We start from the raw sequence: 9,957 nt of genomic DNA on the forward strand, positions 1-9,957 counted from the left end.
CCCTTGTAACTCATTCGACAAATACTTATCCATCACCTCCTGTGTGCCAGGCCTGGGAAGGTGTTGGGACAAGACCTCCGGGCTCTGCTCTGCCGCCCCCACCGCCCAGGCTCCACATTCCCGGGGCTCAGGGCCTGGCATGCCTTAGCTCCATCCTCAAGGTGCCCCCGCCCTGCTTTCACAGCTGAAGCTCTAGCACATTCCACCTCCAGTCTGTGTGCCTTTGCAGATGTTGGCCCCTCCCTGGGAACCAATGGCGAATCAGCGATTTTAATTTTTTTTTTTTCTGACGTTTATTTATTTTTGAGAGATACAGAGACAGAGTGCGAGCGGGGGAGGGGCAGAGAGAGAGGGAGACCCAGAATCCGAAGCAGGCTCCAGGCTCTGAGCTGTCAGCACAGAGCGCGACGTGGGGCTCGAACTCACGGACCGTGAGATCATGACCTGAGCCGAAGTCAGACGGCCAACCGACTGAGCCACCCAGATGCCCCTCGAATCGGCAATTTTAAGACAGCAATTTCCTGTGGCATCTCAGACCTCAGCCCGTGAGGACCTCTTGATTGCCCTTCCCTTACTGTCTGCCACTGTTTGGTCCTGCGTCTGCATCAGACCAGCAGAGGTGAGTGTCACTCTCTGTCCCGTCCAGTGCCCAGCTCACAAGGGCCTCAGGAATGCTGCCTTCTTCATTCTCCGCAGCAGGGTCAGACTTCAGATCTGTCCACCCACTGTGTGCTAACCCGGGGAGGTCCCTGGTGGATTCTAGGAAGGAACCACTGCCCTAGCCTCCTCCCTGGGCTCTGGGCCATCAGCCCCAGCCTGCCGGAGGTGGCCCTCCAGGGACAACTCCTTTGACCTTGTCACCCCCCTGCCCCAGCCCTCAGAAAAAAACAAGGCACTTTGTTCCTTCCTGAAGGCCATGATCATTCTACCATCATCTGTTGCTGGAAGTCTAAAGTCCAAACTCCCCAAAGTGGCTCATAGGAAAATACCTGTATCTCCTCCGACTTGGGGACAAATGGGAACCTCCCAGTATACCCGCAGGTGGAGGTCTCCAAACCCCTCTTCAAGACCCAAGACAAAGTCCCAACACCTGCGGAGACCCCGAATTCCAGCCTCCTCCTTACCACCTCCCACATCCCTCTTTTATCCGCAATGGATGATTATTTGTTATCTGTCTACCTACCTGTCATTGTGAAATATACATAACACAGAATTTTAACCATTTTAAGTGTCCAGTTCAGTGGCACCGAGTATACTCACACTGTCGTGCAGCCGTCCCCAACCATCCGTCTCCAGACTTCTGCATCTCTCCAAACTGAAACTCTGTCCCCGTTAAACACTAACTCCCCGTCCCCCTCCCCCAGCCCCTGCACCCACTACTCCACTCGCTGTCTTTGCGACTTTGGCGACTCCAGGGACCTCGCGGAAGTGGAATCATGCAGTATTTGTCCTTCTGTGGGGCTTTTGTTGCTCAGACTTGCCCTTTTCTCTCCTGACCCCATGGACAGGTGTCTCCACCTAAAGTGCTCGGCATGGCCGTGGGTGATTCGGCTGAGGCTGACCCCAGCCAGAGGCTTCAGTGAGAAGCAGTATTTCGGAACAGCTTTAAAGACTCCCGGCACCCTCTACGTACTTGGCAATTCTTTACGGACAAGTTCGTAGGACAAACCCGAAATTTCTTTTTACAGCTCGTGCTTATTACAACAAGTAAAAAACGTCTAGAATATAAAATAAAAACACCCCCATAGACACACCGCTCAATTGGCTCCCCAGAGTTTCCACTGAGGGCAGTTTCCCGAGGCCCATGGCCAACGTTTTGGAAAGCTGTACTGTGCGTGTGTAGATTTTTCCTTTTTAACCAAAAGGGGCATCATTTTACCCATGTCATAACAGCCCTTGCTTTGTCCACAAAACGATATGCTGTGGACAGTGGCTGCCCTCCATAGCATGCAAAGGTGGCTCCGACGGGTGGGGATCCTCACCCCATCTCACGGGAGGGGAAGCTGAGGCCTCGTGGTGGAAGGGAGTTGCTTGGGCTCGCCAGACAGGAGGAAGAGGGGTGTGCCCCGATCCCAGGTTGGCCGGACAGCCAGCCTCTGATGCCCCTGAGTGGGTCTTCTCTCTTGGAGACAGATGCCCGGCAGCCCAGGGGCTGAGGTCTGCAGACCCCTGTTTCCATCATCAGGCCTGCCAGAACTCAAGTGGATGGAGTGGGGACACCCCCTTGGGAGTAGCGGAGGGGGGGCGGGTGCACAGGCCTCCAGCTGCAGGCAAGATGTGCACCATCTTGTTCTGGAAGGAAGAAGGAGGTAGAGTCAGATAGATGGGAGTCCATCCTGGGGCAACTCACCTCAACCCTCCACGCCTCGGTTTCCTTGTCTGCCCAAATGAGGAGTTACTACCCACTACGCGGTGCCCCTCACACTGGCACTGGGGGGCGTGGGGATACGTGGGCAATGCTCACGTATGCCTTCCTCCCCTCAGGGTCCCCGGGGCTGGCGTGAGGGTAGGGGCAGCCGGCTGGCTTCCTGCGGCCCTACAAACCACCCTCCCAGGTCCCACCCGCGGCCTTTGCTCTCTCCTCACTTCACGTCTCTTCCTTGGCAATCCAGGGCTCTCGCTTTCTTCGGGATTTCTCAGGGAAGGAGCCTGTAATGGTTTCCTCTCGCTGCTGTAACAGATTACCACACACTTAGGGGCTAAACGCAGCACAGCTTTATTCTCTTAGAGCTCTGCAGGCCAGAGTTCCAAAGCGGGCCTCACTGGGCTAGAATCGAGCTGTTGGCGATTCCTTCTGGAGACTCCAGGGAGAAGTGTCTCCGTGCCCCTTGAGGCCGCCTGCATTCCTTAGCCCGGGGACCCGTCATTCACCTTCAGAGTGGACAGTGTAACGTCTCCAGTCACCCTCTCTGACTCTGACCCGCCTGCTTCTCTGTGACCCTTGTGGTTATACTGGACTAACCTGGATAATCCAGGATGATCTCATCTCAAGACCCTTAGCTTAATCACACGTGCAAAGTCCCTTTTGCTACTTCCGGTAACAGGCAGGGTCTGGGGACTAGTACGGGGACACCTTTGGGGCTGTTATTCAGCCCACCACAGGGCCTGGAGAGAGGACAGGGGACGGAGGGGCTGGTAAGAGGCCAGCTCATGGCCACCTACTTCTCCAAATGCTTCCTGCCTGGTCCCCGGTGCCCATCCCCTGAACTGGTGGATGCGGTGGGATGTGTCTGGATCGGAGCAAAGGTGAAGAGATGAGGGGCTGTGGCTGGGAGCCAGGACTAGGAGGGCGGCCCTGCAAGGTGTGGTTGGAGCCAGCACCTGGGTGTGCAACGAGGCAGGCGGGCAGCTGGCGGGGTCCCGGCCCTGCTCGGCCCCCCATCTGGGGACCCCAGACCTGTTCCTCCCCCTGTCTGGGACTTGCTTCTCCATCTGCCAAAGCTCTCCCTCTCTCCTCTCCCCTGGCGCTGGGAGCCCCCCACCCCAGAGCCCCTGGCATCTCGTCCATCTGAGGCATTATTTGTCCCTTCGATTGAGCCCTGCGAACGGTCTGGACACAGGTCTCGGTCAAGGCCTGGGATCACAGCGCAGATCTAGTCCCGGTGGGACGTCCACAGGGGCAGTGTGGCTGAGGTTTGGCCAGTACAATGGGCCTCTCCTCCACAGGCCTTGCGAGGCATGGGAGTCGGGCGGCGCCGGGCCAGGGCCACCCTGCCCGTCAACCACACTGTGCTGTCACACCCCAAAGCAGGAACCTGGCACCGCCAGCCACTTGAGCCCCCAGGCGCCGTGGTTATGCCTGCGGTCACCCGAGCAGCCGGTCAGGAAACCCCTGGGGTCGTGGGGTTCTGGGGTGGCAGCGAGGGTACATACAAGCCACCTTCTCCAGACGCTCCGGCTGCCCTTTGCCACACTGAACCCTCGCCACACCCGCACGCGCTCCCTGGCGCCACACCTCCGGCCACGCGGCTCCCACCCCCAGAGCATCCTCCCAGCCCTTCCCCATCACGGCCAAGGAGAGAGGCCTTCTTACGGCCACGGTCCCCGCACCCCGTTCCTCCCTCGTTTGGAACCCAGGAATCAGCCTCTCTTCATGTGCGGGTTCCTGGGCGTCTTGCACCCGGCATCCGAGTTGCCAGCACCTCGAGGGCACGGACCGTTTTGCTCTGTCTCGAGAGCTCGGTAGCGACCACTGAGTGGAGACAGTCTTCCCCCGCATGGCCAAAGGAGACGGGCCTGGTGTCCCAAGGGTCCCTGTGGCTAGCGGAGGGGGAGAAGCCGACCGGACCCGGGTCCCTGCCCCACTCTGGCGCGGCCCTCCAGCCATGTGGCCCCGGAGCCGGGGCCTCCGACGGAGTCCCTTAAGAGAAGGAGAGCAGGGACATTAATTGCAAGGGACCGCTCCCCATACTTGTTTTAAATTGATATTTAATTAAAAAGTTAATTATTCATCAGGCTTATCGATTACCTGCCCGTTGCCGGCTGGGAAAGGCTGGCCTGTGGATTCGTCCGCCGCAAGAGGGTCTGTGCTTCTTGCCGAGCGGGGTCAGTGGCGCTCTGTTCAGGTTTGTTTGGCCGCTGCTCTGGCTGATGGGCTGGATCTCTGCCCGGAAGGCCCGGCTGACGCGGGAGGTGGGTACCGTTCAGATCTAAGGGTGACCCTGGGGGTGGCGGTCTCAGGCTCTCCATGGCTGCCACTGCTGGCCCAGGCACTGCCTCCCCACTCGCCTTTCCGTCTTGAGCTCTAGGCTATGGATCCGTTGGCCTGCACTCTGTCAGCCTTCCTCCTGGACGTCCCACAGCCGCCGCTCACTCCCGGGGCCAAGCATGAGCTTGGCACTTTCCTCACCAAATCTGATCCCCACTCTGTGTCCCTTCTCAGGGGTGGCCCCTCTGATCAGCTGGTCGCCCACCCGGGCAGCTGGGAATCATCCCGACCTCTTCCCTCTCAGACTCTGCGTCCTCTGGATTCTTCCCCCGTGTGCTCTGTGCCACTACCCCGGTCGAAGCTGTCATAAACTCTCACTTGGAAGAGGGGAGGAATCAAGCCAGGGGAAGGCGTGGGGAGAGCATTCCCCGCAGAAAGCACAGTAAGTGCCAAGGCCCTGAGGCAGCGGCATTGACTGAAAAGCAAAGAATGGAATGAGGAGTAGTAGAAGAGTAGATTATGTACAAGGACTCATGGGCCCTTCAAGGGCTGCCTTCTTCGTTGGTCAGATGGGAAGCCATCACAAGGTTCGGGGCTAAGGAGGGGCCAAATGGACTCCATCTCAGTTCACCGCACTCTCTCCCCTTCTGTTCCAGTTAGAGCTACCTGGTTACAAGAGAGAGAAAACCACAGTAGCTAACGTAAGTTAAAAGGGGGTGGGGCGCTACTGAACGGGTACAGGCTGGGTCAAAGGAACAAGAAATCCTGACACGTGTGAGAAGGCCAGGAACCTCGGGCAGCTCCCGGATTGAGGGGGTGGACTCTCCGGGTTACTCTGCCACCGCAGCGATCGGCCCTGACAGCCCTCCACCTTGTGTGAATCTGATCAAGGGTCTATTGGCCAGGTGTGTGTGGAGAAGGGCGGGCACCATGGTCATCAACACTGCCATCGCCACCATCATCCCCTCCACCACCGTCAACACTCCAGCCATCAGTGCCATGTGCAGGGTCTCTGTGCCAGGAGGGACACGTGAGTACAAGGTCCAGGAGGGAGAGAGCTAGGAGCATGGTGGCAGGGACCGGACAGTGTGCAGGGTCTGGCATGAGTGTTGCCACCTTGATCTTCATGGCAATGGGGAGTCACAAAATGGCATGAAGCTGGAAGGTGACATCAGAATTTGGATGGTGAAAAGACACATCTAACAGCAGGGTGCAGAGAGGATGACAAGGGGCCAGGATGGCAACAGGGAGACCAGTTAGGGGGACGTCATCGTCATCCAGGTTGAGGCTAACAACCCACCTAGGGGGGTTGGGGTAGAGATGGGGAGGTGAAGAGAGGTTCAACGGCTATTGGGAAGTAAGTCCTATATCAGCATCCAGCCAATCTTATTTCAACGATATCCCCATCCACTCCTCCAACCCTGGGCTATTTTAAGCAAATCCCTGATGTCCTATTATTTCATTCAGAAAGATATGATAAAGACTTAAAAGCATAACCGTGGTGTCCTCACCACACCTAAAAAGCAATAAATCTTGGGTCACCTGGGTGGCTCAGTCAGTTGAGCGTCCGACACTGGCTCAGGTCATGATCTCCCGGTTCGTGGGTTTGAGCCCCACGTCGGGCTCTGTGCTGGCAGCCGGAGACTGGAGGCTGCTTTGGATTCTGTGTCTCCCTCTCTCTCTGCCCCTCCCCCATTCATGCTCTGTCTCTCTTTGTCTCTCAAAAATAAATAAAAATTTTTAAAAAAGCAACAAATCTTAGTATCCTAAGCTATCCTAGCTATCATTAGCTTAGTATCTTAGTATCCTAGCTATCATTCAAACCTAGCTATCATTCAAATTTCCCTAGTCATTTTTGATTTGTTCAAAACAGATTTCAAACAAGATCCTCCCGTTGCCTTTGACCGATATGTCTTTCAAGTTTTTAAGTTTACAAACCCCCCTTCCCTCCGTTTTTCCTTTCATTTGTTAGAGAACCTTGTATCTGACCTATAGAATGCCCATTTTGTAATTTGCTGATTGCAATCCCTGTGGTGTCATTTAACATGTTCCCTTGAGTCCTGTATTTCCTGTAGTTCTAGGGGCTTGAGATGGGTCTAGAGGCTTGACTGGATTCAAGCAAGAGTTTTTGGCAAGAAGCTGCATAGATAGCAATGTGTCCTTCCTAAGTAGCACTCCAGGAGGTCCCTAATATCTGATCACTTTCCTTTTGTGAAATTAAGGTTGAACCATGGTTTGGGGGTTCTCAGCTTGGCCCATCCAAGTGCCCCACCTGCTTCTCACTAATAATTTTGGTAAACACTGACGATCACACCTACTTCCAGGGTTGCAAAGTGGTGACTCTCTCTCATTTCCTTTTCATTTACTGGCTAGAATTTTCCTAAAGAGAGTCTCTGTCATCAACTAGTTATTCTGAGAAATAGTTCACAGAAGGAATGGAAGATCATCTGATCGTTCTTTCCTTTATTGAAACGTTCTTGGAATAATAAGCTCGTTCCTAGCCAACCCAATGTTGACCAATAAAGTTTTTTAGCTACCTTTCTCTACACATGGATTTTTAGCATCTTTGTTGTGTTTCAGTCTACCGCAGAATTTTTTTTGATGTTCAAACTGTCCCCACCTTTGGCCAGTGTGGGAGCCTCTGCAAGTTAGCTCCTGAGTCCCATCCTCACAACCCCACAGACTATGATCAAGATTCCCCTCGCATTCTGCAAGTGAGGTTCATCTTGAATATTTCCTTTCCTGGCCTGGAGCCAGACATATATCCAATGAGCCCTGCTCTTCTGTGTGGGACGTGATGTTCAGAGGTCACAGGAACCGTGATCTGCGAAGGAGTCTGCAGTGTATAGGAGAGAAAGGGGTGAATGCCACAGTCCCTGTCATGGGACTCAAGGTCCCATGGGGTCCAAGGAGGTCCCATGGGGTTCAAGGAGGGCAGTGGAAGAATAATGGAGGCCTGAGGAGGCTTCAGTTTTGTTGAGAAGAATACAGTTGTATGAAATAGGAGGAGTGTGTGTGTGTGTGTGTGTGTGTGTGTGTATGTGTGTGTGTGAGGGGTGGGAAGGAGGGAGGAAGAGAGAAGAAGAAGAAGAAGAAGAAGAAGAAGAAGAAGAAGAAGAAGAAGAAAAAGGAGAAGGAGGAGGAGGGGGAGGAGGAGAAGGGGGAGGAGGAGGAGGAGGAGGAGGAGGGCCGGGGAAGGGCCGGTTGGTAATATAATGGTTAATTCCATTGCACTGATAATTGCAGTGGAAAGGAGAGGGGACTGGGTACAAGGCCCAGGGAACGGATTGGCCTTGGGTGGAAGTGACAATTCCTCTACTGCAACAGCAGAGAGGGAAGGTGGATACATGTGTGCTTGGTCCCAGGAAGATGAGGGACTTCCCGTAGCTTCTACTATTTTTCTGTGGAATTGGAGGTGAAGCCGTTTTCTGAACACGAAGTGAGAGAAGAGAGCAGGAGGGAGGGCCGAGTTTTGAAATGGCTGTTTAGAGAGTTGGAGGATAGTTCGGCCAGAGAGACACAACACCCTACCTGGCAGTGTGGAGGGCCTTGGGCACTGGCGATCACGAATGCACACTGAAACCAATCTGCCCTGGTGTGTGGCTTTCTCTTTCCGGGCTCGATTGCTCTGGAGCTGACAAGAAGGCAGACAGCTGTGGGAGCCAGCATCCAAGATGGCCTCATGATAGTCAGGTCTCTGTGTGGTCCCCTCCCACACCGAACAGGCTCACGCACGGAACCAGAAACGACAGTGTGACTTCTGAGGGGAGGTCGTGGAAGCTATTGTGGCTTCCATCATCTGCTTCTGGGTCACTCGCTCTGGGGGAAGCCAGCTGCCATGTCCTGGGACCCTCAAGTCGTTCCATGAGCCCGGCATCAGCTTGCAGCCGGGTGAGTGAGCCTGCTTGGAAAGCCTTCAGATGACGAAGAGTCAACATCTTGATTGGAACCTTGGGCGAGACCATAGGTCAGAACCACCCAGCTAAGCTCCTGGGCTCCTGACCCACAGAAACTGTATTAGATAATGTGTGTTTGTTGTGGCTTGAAGCTGCCAGCTTCTAGGGTGATTTTTTTTTTTTTAACCAGCAATAGACATCTAATAACATGAGTGTGATAAAAGACAGTGGGGCAGGAAGGAGATAGTGGCCAGGGTGTGGGGTGTTTGAATGAGTGATCTGGAGAAGTGTGGAAGAGCCCAGCGGGAGGAGCTCTTTTAAGCTGAAATGGTCAAGGAACGGAAAGACCAGATATGGGACAGATTGTCCAAGTGGATATTAAAATTCTCCCGGAAAGGGTGCCTGGGTGGCTCAGTCGGTTGAGCACCCAACTCTTCACCTTGGCTCAGGTCACGATCCCAGGGTCGTGGGATCAAACTCCGGTGTCGGGTTCTGTGCTGAGCACGAAGCCCGCTTGGGAGTGTCTCTTTCTCTCTCCCTATGCCCCTCTCCCCTGCTCTCTCTATAAAATAAAATAAAATATAAAATAAAATAAAATAAAATAAAATAAAATAAAATAAAATAAAATAAAATCCTCCAGGAAGACGGGACAGCTTGGGATCCAGGCTTGGACTCTGGGTGTCTGTTTTTGCATGAACAGGATGAGTACTGCTCAGAATGGAGTGAATGGGCAGGAAGAAGACCAGTTCGACTCCCCGGCTCCGGAACGAGTGGGAATGGAGAAATGAAAGTCATCACCGGCACTGTTGCCATTACTCCACCACCACCGTCCCCATCACCATAGCAGCCATCCTCATCGATGCCGGCCAGATCCTGATCACCACCAGACACACCAGCGTCCCCATCAGCACAGGCGCCATCCTCATCACCATAACCATCGCCACCCACCTTCCCCATCACCGCCCCCACCATCGCGAACAGCACCACGGCCACCGCAGACCTCATTACCGCATCCACCTCTGCCATCGTCCACAGCCTGACCTCCACCGCCGCCGTCAGCCAGCATCGTCACCCCCGTCGATCACACATCACAGGGGCACAGCTGCTGGATGTCTGCTTCGTGTTCTGTCCCCCTTTTCGTCCTTAGAAACAGGGTGCCAGATTCTTCAGCGGGCACAAGGTCGCGTGGAACAAAGATCACGATTCCCAGGCTCCTCTGCTGATGGAACATGAGAAGAAGCGTGCCCGCGGTGGGGGGTGGGGGGGCTTCCAGGAAGTCTGCTCAAAGGAGGAGGGGCAGCCCCTCACCTCCATTGTCATCACTGTGAGCAGGCAGCCATTATTGCTTGCCCACTTTGCTATAATAGCCTCCTAATGGATCTTTCTGCTTCTCCTTTGCCTCCTGACTCCATA

The sequence above is a fragment of the Felis catus genome, chromosome A2, assembly GCF_018350175.1.
Source record: "Felis catus isolate Fca126 chromosome A2, F.catus_Fca126_mat1.0, whole genome shotgun sequence".
NCBI lineage: Eukaryota > Metazoa > Chordata > Mammalia > Carnivora > Felidae > Felis > Felis catus.